Source organism: Lynx rufus, unplaced genomic scaffold, assembly GCF_022079265.1.
Source record: "Lynx rufus isolate CCGP_SWC_20201006 ecotype Redwood Valley unplaced genomic scaffold, mLynRuf1.p SCAF_12, whole genome shotgun sequence".
Taxonomy (NCBI): domain Eukaryota; kingdom Metazoa; phylum Chordata; class Mammalia; order Carnivora; family Felidae; genus Lynx; species Lynx rufus.
In genome coordinates, this window is record NW_025814826.1 from 66,276,960 (window position 1) to 66,289,650 (window position 12,691).

The following is a 12,691-nucleotide window of genomic DNA, read 5'->3' on the forward strand; positions in this document are numbered from 1 at the left end:
GCAACTCAGTTTCTCCCTTCTGCCACCTTACAAAGACCCCAAATTCCCATAAAGCCACGGGCATCGGCTCCCACCAAACAGGGAACCATGGCAGGCGGCCGAAGACCACGCATCCACGCATGCTCCACCTCGGTGACCACGCAGAAGAGCAGTGGCAGGTGCGGTGAAGACGCTGGCCTCCCGGGCTCCCGCCCTGACTGGCCAGCATCGGCTGGCCACAGACAGCCACCACCTCCCCTGCAGCCCCCGGGCGCAGGTGCCCCTGTGCCTGGGGGGGGGGGGGGGAGGGCTCCCAGCTGCGGCCAGGCCCAGGGTGGGGTGTCACCTCCCTTGCCGGGGTCCCTTAACCCTGCCCACCCCTCTGTATGGCCCTAACGCTCACCACTCTACTTGCGATGCCCATCTGCTTCCTGCAAACAGAAGCGCACAACAGATACAGCGGCCAATACCCTTCTGTGACGACGGGGACACACAGGCTCGTTCAGTCGCGGGGGAGGAAGCAGCTGGCAATGATAACACTATCACCTCCGGGTAATTGCGAAGGAGTGGCTCAAGAAGATCATTCTCAATGCATCATAAAATCAAGACTAGAGCCATCGGCCTTGGAACAGTTTCTCGGAGGCAAGACGGGATGTGTACGCGGATTCCAGACACTCCAGACGAGAGGCCTGTAGGCCGAAGGGCCCAAACTACACATGAATCACCAAAACGGGTTTCAGACGCCCAGAGGTGCAGTTACTCCGGGACAGTGCAAAGAAAATGGAATCGAAAGGCAACCCCACGCTGACTGGAAGCGTGGGCTCTGTTTGATGCAAACGAGTAACTCGCTGTGTAGCCGGCAGGGTGGGTAGTAGACTTACACCACAGCCCACAAAATGCGGGCGAGATGCATGCCGCCATAGCAAGTATAAGATGTAAACCGAAGCCCCCTGCAGACAGCCTGATGGGGGCTCAGCTCAGAGTGTGGGGGAAGGGGGAAGTGTGGGAATCAATACTACACAAATAAAAGCCTTGCAATTGGGGAAAAGAAAAAAAAAAAAAAAGATCTAGACAAGATCTTCCCGGGGTGAAAATCTACGAAAAGACGTGAGCAGGAATAGTTTAGAGCTTAGGACCAGCCGGTGGCAAAGAGCCGGCCGGGGAGGACGCTGCCAGCCAGGAGCAGGAGGGTCCGGAGCCCACGGGCCAGCCCTGGGGTCCCAGCCCTTGCCACGAAGTCCACCGCCGGCAGGGTACTCGGGCCTCAGAGACCGAGGTGCACGGCCAGGGGTCAGCGGCTGCAGGTCTGGCACACGGCTAAGAGCTCCTCAGTCCTCACGATAAGAGGACGGATCAGAGTGGGGAGAAGGGCCCGTTCGGACCCGCCTCAAAGGCTCCGAGGGCTTCCGGGAATCTACGGGGTGCCGGATGCTCCTCGGGGCCGGGCAGCACTGGAGAATCACCTCCTAGGTCATGCCTAGCTGAGCATCTCCCAGGGGCCGCCCCACACCCAGGCCTCTCCCTTAATCCTGTGGCACTCCGAGCGGCCTCAGTTCACAGGTGAGGGCCGGGAGCCGGGAAGCGGCAGGTAACGGACCCAGGTCACCTCGCCAGGTCTGCCAGGCTCCTCGCTGGCTTTCCACATGGCCTTCGGGATCCACGAAATCCAGAGGTCTATCTTCGGCTGGCATAGGGCGCTGGCATCCCACGGAGGGAGCAGGAACGGGCCTCCAAATGGCATCCGCGGGTGAAGCCCTGACTGGTACAGAGGCCGCAGATCGGGGTGCAAGGGAGACCCAGAAGGTAGTGGGGGGCAGTGCTCAGAAAACTCGGCCAGGGAGCACGGACCTGCTACAGAAGGCGTATGGGTGCTCACGGGGCTTCTGGACACTCCCAGGCTGCCCTGCTCCTCCGGCGACTTAAGGCGCAGACCCATGACCATCACACCTGGTTCTGGGTAGGGACCCTGGGGCTCACAGCTTAAGGAGCAAAGTCACAAGTGGGGGCAGCAGGGTCCAATCTCTGCAGGACCCGGCCAGCTCGCTGCTCCCAGCCTCAGCTTCCTCACCTGCAACCAGCTGTTCTGTACGGCCCGAGGGGGCACAACCAGAACTCCTAGGGTCACTCACAGCTTTCCAGTTATGTGACCTGCGGCTAGTCCCCTGATCCCATCAATAAAGACAAGGAGATCTCTTTTCAAAAGGGAGATAACTCCCCACAGCGCTGCTTTCAGTTCAAATGTTATCGGGGGCTGGGTGCCCAACTACGGGACACTGGGCAGACCGAAGTCTCAGCGGGACACTTCGAGCCCCTCCTACCTCTTTCTTATCTTGCAGTGGAGTCCCAAAGAGGCTGGTCTGGAGCACCCAGCTCCCGTCAGCGGCCCCTGCGGGTGTACACAAAGCTGTGGGCCGCACCGGCTTCAACCAGCAGCCGCAGCTCCACCGGCCCTCCCTGGGGGGCTGCCCAGAAACTCGCCCCAGGGAGGCCGGAAAGCGGCCGGGCAGGGCAGGAGCCAGTCCATCTGCAATCGCGTGTACCTCGATGGAGGAAGCACCAAAGGCAGCTCCTCGTGCCAGGGACCAAGCCACAGCCAGCAGGGCGCTCGCACGGATGCCACGCAGGGCACACGGCCCAGGCATCGAGCTGGGACACCTCTCCTAGGCCGAACGGCTCCTGGAAGAGTCCAAGGACTCCACACAAGGCAGCAGTGCACCTGGGGCCCCCCGCAGTCCGGCCCTGGCACAGGGCCCCCACCCCCTCCCAGCAGTCCTTGGCTGCCTGACCCAAGTGCGGCTGTCACTTCACAGCCTCGGGCCCCAACAGTCAGGCTTTGTTTCTTCCTAGGACAGTTAAAAGGGCCTCCACCTCCAGGAAGCCCTCCCTGAGGAGCCAGGCATGAGGGTGGTGATAATCATCTTTCGTGTTGGACGGGCCTTAGATCATCACTCTTGTCTCCATATTATTCTTCAACTGTCACCTCTCCGCTAGGCTAAAACCGCTTATGCGTCTCCCACTGTCCCCCGTACATTTGCCAGCAGAGAATTCAGTCAGCAGCTAGAATCTCAGGCGGGCCCCAAAGAGCTCTGGGCCTCGGCCTTCTCATCTGTGAAGCAAGGAAACCACTGCTTCTATGCAGAGCAGTCAAGAAAATTCACAAGTGAACTCTGGGCGGCACAGAAGCTGGCCCACGGCGCGCACTCCCAGGTCCCAGGTGCCTGTCCAAGACAGACGTCCGTGCGATCCCCTGGGGCTGCAAGGACTCCACCAATGCACAGGGAGGACAGCAGAGGCCCAGGCACGACAGAACTCAAAGCAGAGTGCCTCTGGGGTCTCACGGGGACTCAGTTCAACAGAACTAATCATTTGAGTCCCCCCAAGTTTACCACACTCTACTGGAAACATGCCTGCTGAGCGATGGCTTTAGGAAGTCCAGATTCTTCTTCAGATTCTCCCCCATACAATCCATTTGGTGTTTTAGAAAGTGGGAACATCATAGCGGTTTCCTGCCCCTCGACTGGGTTCTGAAAGCCAAGTGCACCCGGACTCCCACCAAAAGGGACTGGGATGCCGCCGAGCAGCGAGGACCTTCCTCAGCCTCACGGCGAAGCCCTCTGGCCGGGGAGCTGGCGGCGCCGTGGGGCGGCAGGCCTGGGATCCCGGTCCCCGTGTGAAGGGCTCCAAGCCGAGGCAGGACTACGTGGGCAAAATAAATCCCCAGACGGGCAAGGTTCTGAGGGGACCAGCAGGAAGTCCCTATTAAAGTTGTAAACTCTTCTCAAAAACCGTATCAGAAGCAGGCAGAAACCACACGGCCCGCATCTACTTGGCTCCCACTCTCCCACAGACCCACAAGATTTAATCAAAACCCTATTTGAACTTCACAGCCACAAACTGACACCATCCACGGGACTCTTATCGGCGCGCGCGCGCACGCACACACACACACACACACACACACACACACACACACACACACACACACACACACACACACACACACACACACACACACACACACACACACACACACACAGCCTCACTTCTGCAGAGGTTGTTCAAACGGTCAGCAATTAACCAAGGACGGATGACCGGCCTGCACAGGTGCTTCCTTTCACCTGCATCTTCCGGGCAGGTGCGGAAAGCACGGTCTCTTCTCAGTTCACCTGGTTAGTTCGCTTGCAAACACGGTCCGGGCGCCTGGGGGGGCTCAGTCAGTTGAGTGTCCAACTCTTCGTTTCAGCTCAGGTCATGATCTCACCGTTCGTGAGTTCAAGCCCTGCATCGGGCTTTGCGCTGACAGCGCGGAGCCTGCTTGGGATTCTCTCTCTCTCCCTCTCTCTGCCCCTCCCCTGCACTCTCTTTCTCTCAAAAACAAATAAATAAAATTTAAAAAGAAGCCCCCCCCCCCCCCAAAAAACACGGTCCTGATTTTATCTTGCATTTAATTAGCGTTAAACACCATCTCATGTGTGAAAAGTGACCGGTATTTTACATACACTGTAGTGAAGACGAGACACCTCAAACTGCAAAAACATACACTCCTGACACACCCGTAAACCCCGCTTTTCATCTGGGTGGAGGCGCGCCACAGCTTTGGGGCTCATGGCGCTGCATGGGAGACCTATGGGCCCCGTGTCTCGTGGGTGGGTTCCAGGGTTCACCCCCAGGCTCAGCCACTTACTGTGTGTCTTCGGGCAAGTTACTTGGCCTCTCTGTGCCTCCTTCTCCTCTCTGTAAAATGCAGGTAATGACAGACAGCCCCGACTGGGTTTTGCAGACAGAGAATGAGGCTGAGTGTCCTGCATAGGACTTGGCCTTCTGGATGTTTCTCAGGGCCTGTTAAGTACCAGGAACAAGCACTCATTATGCTCCACAGATCACAACATACACACTGAAGCTCAGGGCAGTGGGTAGCTTCTGGGCCAAGGTCACAAAGCCGGGGGTGGGCCAGCCCTGGATGTTAATGGTCCCTGCACCCCGAACAACGTGGGGCTCACAACGTGGGGCTCGAGGACATTTCCGCTGCAGAGTAAAAGGCATAGGGCCCCTCCCTATCCTCTTAAGAATTAAAAACACTTTAGACATCTGAATAATTCAAGGATGAGCTAAACGCACTTCAAACAGCCCTAAGCTTCCCTTCGGCTTGCCCGTCCCGCTAGGCTTGCCGAGCCCATGCTGGCAAAGCAAAGTTCAAGCCGGCCTCAACTGCTTACTCCACCCCTAACACCAAATCAGAGCTCCTTCGTTCGCATGGGCGCCCTGAAGGGCAGAGGCCACCTCGGCCATCGGGCCAGGCAGCTCTGGCTCCGTCCAGCAGAGGGTGGCGGTGTGCAGGGCCTGCCGGGGAGAGGGCTGCGTCCTCCAAGCCTCCCCTGCAAATGGGTTTACACAAGCGATGCGAAGAACCACTAGCAGCTCCTCTGTGACTCCAGTCTGTGCAGCACGACTGGCTGGGTGTAGACGGGCATCTGAGTCAGGCCCCAGGAGACAGGCAGTGTTTCCAGAACTGAATCCCCCCACGCAGGGTCACCTCTGGCCTTCAGCAACGCACATCTTTCGTTTAGCCTTTGTTTTACGAGCCCGAAACCCTGATTTCAGGCTCAAGGCTCAAAATGCTAGGAAAGTGTAAACAAGGGTTTGTGCTCGAGAGATCAGTGGAGGGTCCCCGTGACGGATGTCCCACCCTGTGTCCACCGGGGCAGGTCCGGTGTGCTGCCTAGCCCAGCACTACTCCTCACTGCTTACAGAAACCACAGGGTTCCTAGAACACAATCCGGAATTAGCTCCTTTCTGCCCTTATCCCTAAGAACAAAGGCGCTGCCTCACAAACCGAGGACAGGACTTGTCCCCAAATATTTACAAATCCAAACTCGTGGGGAAGCATTCTTAACTGGATTCTTAACAGCCAGGCCCGAGGACAGGAGACAGATAAAACTTCAGGACGCACATTCCTGAGATCCAAGGAGCGAGGCAAGTGGCTTGCTTTCTCCCCCGCCCCCCCCACCCCGCCAACCCCAAAGCTGGATGAAGCCAGAGACCCCTTGTTTTTGGAAACTCCCTTCATGTCACAAAACCATCTTATAATACAAAGTTCTACAGCTCTCCATCCAAAGCATTTTTGGTCTCTGGGCTAACAATAGTGAATGCTTCTGCTTTGAGAGCATCTCCAGCCCAGGACTTTCAAACAGCCTGAGGAAGTCCGTGGGTCCGCCCAGGCCTCTCAGGGAGAGCCCCCCACCTCTGCAAACCCCAGGTGGTCAGGTTCCTTGGCAACCCCGGGAGCCTCATCCCCACCCCTAGGGCTCTCATCCTAGAGGCAAGTCAACACCACCCTTCCCCTCCTCCCAGAAAGGAGCCCAGCACGGCAGGCTCACTGGATTCCTGCAGGACAAAAACCATTTCGGAATCCAAGGCCTGGCCAAGCAGTCTTTTCTGCTTCTAACACATCTTTCTGGAAAATTAAAATTTAACTCAAGGCACAATTCCATTAAGCTTAAAATTTAACCCAACCAAATAAAAATGCATTGCCGCTGACTGCAACACACACGTTCATGAGATGTATCATCTTCTGCCCTTTAACACATAAGTCCAGAAAACATGCAATTAAATATTAAAGTACACACGGATCAGCGCTTAACAGCGAAAGGTAATGAAGCGGCAGATGCTCTTTACCCCTCCATGCACTAAGCACCTTTGGGGTTCTCAGGTGGGGTGCCTTTGGGAGCCTGAGTCCACAGATCTCAACGTCCCCAAGGGAAGGGCCAGAATGGCCTGAGCCCTCGCCAGCGGGGGCAGCCCCAGCCTTCACACGCTCCCTTCCTCCCGGACCAGCAGGAGTCACTCCTCCCTGGAATGTTCCAGCAGCAAGGGTGTGTACCAGGCACCAAGGGCAGATCAGTAATTCCTTTTAACCGAGGCACTTCAAATGGACCCCCACCCAGATCATACCTTCCAATGTATTTTCATTTTGGGCATTCAGTAATTATGAAGATCAATGATACGTTTATGCTTCTGTGGTTAGTTTTGTATCGGTAATTACAATGAGAAAAACTGCTTCTAGATGGGCTTAACAACAGCCTTCTGAGCACAGCAATGTTTTAAACCACAATTTATGTACATGTGTGTCACGAGCGTGAAGAACAATCAGTAAGACTTTCCAGTGTAAAAGCCTGTGACTTTAGAATAAAACTCCACGAGGGAAAGTGGAACAAACATCCAAGTTCGAGAGGAAAAGAACACGTACGCATTACAACCGTTCACAGTCTGCTGTTCCGTTTTCTAAAAGGTGACCGTGGTCATCAAATCATTAGTGAATTTCATATCGGATACTTTCAAGAGCAGTACGATTGCAACTTAAAATGTCTACATTTACAATACTCCAAAAATGTTCTCTTTCTCAGCTATTTAAAATCAGCAACAATGGGGCGCCTGGGTGGCTCAGCAGGTTCAGAGTCCAACTCTTGCTACCGGCTCAGGTCATGATCTCACGGTTCCTGAGTTCGAGCCCCACATCGGGCTCTTTGCTGCCAGAGCTCGGGGCAGAGAACAGAGCCGGCTTGGGATTCTCTCTCCCTCAAAACAAAATTCCAAAAAATTAGCAATAAAGTTCAATGTCAACTCAGAAACGTGCCCGTAGTTTTCATCAAAGTTCTTTTACAGGGCATGAACAAAAAACTCCGAAGGTCTCGGCTACGAGGCAACCCAAGGCTGAAAGACCCAGAATTCAGGCAGCCACGTGCTCCCCACACCGCCCCCCCCCCCCTTGTTACGTCCAGTGAACTCTGGCGAAACAAGTTCATCTCCGGTGTAGAGGTGGCAAAGCCCCTCCCCTCAAAATAACTGGTGGAAAAATATTTCCTTCCCATTTCAAACCAAACATCGTACTCTTCTGGATAAACCGATTTTGCCAGGGCGAGGACTAAATGGTCGGCAGTGAGAAGCGCGCCAGTTTTCTGGCCTGGCAATGACCGAGTGATGGCTCGATTTGTGCGAGTGACCACTGCATCTGGCCGCAGTTCCAACTCCTCTTCGGCAGCGATTTTAGGGGTTTGCTATGCATTCTGTGTTCAAGATCTTCCTTTCCCTACACTGGGAAGAATTCAGTTGCACGTCAATTCAAATGGCCCCAGGATTCAGAGGCAGAACCCCAGGAGAGGCCCTCTGGCAAACTCTAAACACTCGCTCCGGGGCAGCCACACCGCAGAATCCCAGGTTAGGAGGTACTTTTAAGGAAAGCGCCCCTCGGGCACTGGTTCAGGAATGCAGTTTTCCTCTCTGCCAGCAAAATCCTTCCACAGGTTTGGGAGGATGAAAACACGGTCGAGGTCGACCGAACAATGCTTCCCTCACCTGGGCTTTGGGCCAAGCAGAGGTGGGCGGGCAAGGTAGCCCCGCTGAGTAACTTGAAAAGGCTCTGCAAATCCCTTCGGCTGCGGGGGAGCCACCTCGCCCTCGCGGAGGCACCACCCCTGTGTCTGCCCTCAGGGGCAAGAACCCGGCGCAACGGCCACCTTCACTGGGGGGAGTTCCCTACGGAGTCTGAGTCTGCCACTGATCGTTGTGTGACCCTGTGACCACCGTCTGACCCAAGGGTCCAAACTAGCCAAACCGACCTTAGAGCCCTCCTCTCCAATTTCATTTCCCACAATCTCCCTCGAATGCCTGCCCGTCGGCTCCTGTGGGAGTGACATCGGCCCATGCACCGCAGTGGAAGGGCCACTGCGGGAACGCCAAGCTTAAAGCGAACTCGATCTGTGACACGAAAACAGTAAGTGGATTACGCTGTTGCCCTCGAAGTCTGTGGACGTTTTAATCTTCTTAAAATGTCTCCTCTAAAAGTCACTTGCCAAGGAAGGAGGTTCATAAACACCATTAGGCCCCCACTAAATGTTTCCAGTGTTACCGCTACCCCAACGGCAGCGGGTTGAAAATAGCTATTGTGCAGACCGGTGAACTCAGGACTTTTGGCAAGCTTCCTTCTGATTTAGGGCCGGGAAGCTTCCTTCGCGCGCAGTGAAAAGGTCCACAATCCCCCAGTTCGCTCCAAGTGCCTTATTTCACAAAGGCTTAGCATTTGATACCTTTATAAAGGGAAAAAAAAAAGCCACTCCAAGCACATTTTGAAAGTTCCGTGTTTAAAAAGATCCTTGTTCATTGATTTTGGTGGGGTAATTAAGCTAATCTAAACAAGGGGTCCTTGTCTGGGCGCCTGTGGGGGAGGTGCACGGGGGCCTGGCCTCCGCCTGTGAGCCCCCCTGCAGACACTGCCCCCCCCCCGCCCCCGGGGGTCCTCTCCCACCCCCTCCTTTCTATATGGCTGCTCCTCATCTGGGAGGCTTTTTCCCTCTGGTCAGATTTCCACTCAGCAAAGCTGAACCGCTCTCATGTTTCCTGGCCTGGAGTCGAGGCGGCCCTCCTAATGGAGTCTCCCTGAGTGCACCTTTGTCAACAGAACTGTGCTGTGATAAAGAAATCTGGGGAACCAGAGGAAACGGCTGTGCAGCAGCACCCTCACCAGGAACACGGCTTCCAGCGCATTCTGGCTCCACGGATTACAGACGGGGCTCTGCCAGGGGTGTTCCCGAGGAGGGCACTGGCAATTTGGGGTTGCCTGCCACCTACGGCGCTCACCAGCCACCCTGACCCTGTGCCAGGCCGCGAGGCTGTTAGTCACGAACCACCCCTAACGGCTACACGGGGCTGGGCTTCGGGGCTGGCAGGGCAAGCAGAAGACGGCAGAGAGGGCAGAGGGTGCAGACGGGCGATAGGGACGAACGGGCACCACGGCCAGAAAATAATACTACAGCCCGGACCCCGGCGCAGCCGTCCGCTCTTCCCCCCACCGTCCCTCTGACAACACAGATAAAACCAGCCCAACGTCAAGCAACCTAATCGCTGGCCAAAATACCTTCTTGGACTGCCTGCCTCCGCTGGGGATGGGGGAGCTGCCGTTGCCGCAGCCCCTCCCCCCTGCAGACCTGCAGGGCGGGATCTCCCGGCTCAGAGAGGGCAGGGCCCCATTCCCAGGCTCCTCCCGCCCCTCCCCAGCTCCCCTCCTCTCCAACAAGCAAAGTTGGAGAACACAGAGAGCCCCAGGATGTTAGAAGCTGCGAGCCACCTTGGAGCTCGAGCTCACCCGGTCCAATCTCTGCTCTGCTCTCACGAGGCGACACGGGCCAAGGCCACAGCCCTCGTCTCTGCAAGGGAAGCAGGCAACTCACTGGCCCCAGGAGTGGGTGGGCAGCCTCCCAGGGGGACAGCCGGGGCCACTAAAAAGCCACCACTAAATACCTAATATGCATTTCAAATGCATCTCAAAAGATCCATTTCTTTCTTTTACAGCTGCTGCCCACAAAAACAATTAGCCAGAATGGAGCCGAAATTCCCAATTTTTAAGACAACCTATTCCCCACCCCCCTCACCAGGGCGCACTAGAGATCCTGATCAAGTCCGGGTCCTTCCACCCGGGGCCTGCAAAGCTCCAGACTACCAACACTGCCACTCTTGAACTTCAGGCAGATTCTGCAAAATCTCTCCCAAGCCTTAAATAAACTCTTACTCTTTCCTTCAATAGCTAATTCAGACCTAGCTGAAAAGCAAGGAAATTATTCCTAATTTTTAAAAGAGGTTAGGGATTACTGTTTCTGATACCAACCATTAGTGACACTACTTAATAAACCAATCCTCCAGCTTTTCATTTTCTTTTTTTTTCCCCCAAGCACAAAACGGAGAGATGACAGATTTCCCCACGCCCTACCTGTCTGTCGATGGCCGGAGGGTGTGAGGCGGTCGTAGCGAAGGAAAAGTGCAGGGCACGTACACAGGACACTGGCAAGACCATTTCCCCAGCGGAAACAGGCTTCGATTCTGACAATCATTTGACCCGACAACAACTGCTTCGGTCACTCACCTTCCAAACCCTCCTCCCTTCCCAGGATCTAGGACTAGGAGACGCCCCAATAACCAGGGGCTCCAAGGCCTCTTTTGCTGGAGTCAGCTGAGGTGTCCGATAAGGCTCGGTGGCTCAGTCTGACCCACGGTGCCCCCATTGGAAAAACAAAAAATCTCACACTCCCCAGGAGATCAAGTGCCCCTTCCACCCCTTCCCACTCCTCCCTAGCAACCGCCCCCCCCCGCCCCCCACTTTCTAGAATTATTATGGATAGCTAACCAGGAGGCTGGACTTTTCCCAAACCACCATTCCTCCCCGTTTTGATATACCTCCCCTGGAAAAGCCCTCAACTGGAGAGTGCTCCCCAATAACCCAATCAAGAGCAACGCACCTTGGGGAGGAATGGGTTAAATTCGAGAGCTCCAGGAGGAGGGGTTGCTCGGGAAAAGGAAAGCGGTGCTGGGATGCGGAGAAATGTGCAGGGCAGGGGCTCTGGACCTGGATGCACAGACGCACCGGCCCCTCTCCTCCAGGGCCAAGCTTGGCCACAGGAAATAAAGGTGTCTTCAAAGGGACAGCCCGGAGGGCATGCACATAAGACAAAACACAGGCGCTGCCCAGGGGACAGCTTGGAGCCGGAGGTTTGGAACACTGGATGGGCGAGCTGGGGGCGCGTGTGTGCCGGGGCGGGGGGGGGGGGGGGGAAGGGAGGAAGGCAGGCTGAGGCAGAGGGGACAGGGGCTGGACTCTCAGAAGTTAGGAAATAGATGTCAGGCCGAGGGGGCAGGACAGGGTCGGGACCGAGGGAGCGAGGCGCGAGGCTCCCTCTGGGTAGAGAAACCGGAGGAAATAGGGGGTGGGGGAATGCTGCGGAGCACGACCCGGGGGGGTGGGGGGGGCGGGGAACCGAGTCCGTGATAAGGTGCGCACCGCGGGCAAAGGGGCCGGGATGCTCCAGGAGGCTTCTGGGACGGGAGCGACCAGAGGCAGGTGCAGCCCGGGGAGAGAAGGGAGGAGGCCGAGGATGGGGCGGGAATCCCGGCGGGAGACGCGCCTGGCCGGGTCGTGGAGGCGAGGGTGAGGGTCCCCTCCCCGGGGACGAGATGCCCGGGCGGGCTGGGAGCCGGACTAGGGGCTCGAGGCCGGGCCGCGCGGAGGTAGGGTGGGGAGGCGGGAAGCGGCAGGTGGCGGCGACCAGGTGCGGGGCCTGGGCGGCGGGCGGGAGAGGCGGCCGCTCACCTGTCTCCTCCGGCCGGGGCCGCTGGGGCGGCGGCGCGGCGGGGCGGCCGGGCCGGGCCGGGCGGAGGCGGCGGGGGCGGGGGCGCGGGGCCCCGGGCGCTGGGGGTGCGGCGGCGGCGGCGGGGCCCGGCGGCGGCTGCTCTCGGCCGGCCTGCCGGGCGGGCGGGCGGTCAGACAGCGAGCGACGCGGGCGCGGACGGAGCGCTGCGAAGCTGCGGCCGGCGCGCGGGGACAACGCCGCTTTATCGGGTCGGAAACAGCCGCCGCGCGCCGCTTCCGCTGACGCAGCGCGGGCCTGCGCTCATGACTATGCAGCAGGCGCCGCGGGAGGCCGGGGCGGGGCTAGCTTCACGCGCGCCCATTGGTCGCTATGAGCCCCGCCCACCGTTCCGCCCCGCCCCGCCGCCCCGGGCCCCGCCCTAGACCCCGCCCCTTGCTGCGTCCCACCTCCCGCCTCGTGGGCGGGGCGTCCAGCGCGCCCCCAGCCCCGGCTCTCCCGCGCGGGAGCCCCTCTCTCCCTCCCCACGCTTACCCCCTGCTTCCTTCTCTCCACACGCCCTCCTCGCAGTGGAGCCCCCA

General features: G+C 57.6%; 1 protein-coding gene across 2 annotated transcripts in view; it reads right to left on the reverse strand.

The window, feature by feature from the left end:
- The window catches only part of SLC45A4 (solute carrier family 45 member 4), an 81,009-nt gene extending 68,862 nt beyond the window's left edge, over positions 1–12,147 (reverse strand). The window contains exon 1 of one of the 2 annotated variants that reach the window (XM_047074256.1): positions 12,113–12,147. The gene's annotated coding sequence lies outside the window, so the exon portion shown is untranslated. Of the gene's footprint in view, positions 1–4,663; positions 4,825–12,112 lie in introns of those variants that run through there. The other variant, XM_047074254.1, reaches the window with a different exon arrangement.
- Between the last annotated feature and the right edge of the window lie 544 nt (positions 12,148–12,691).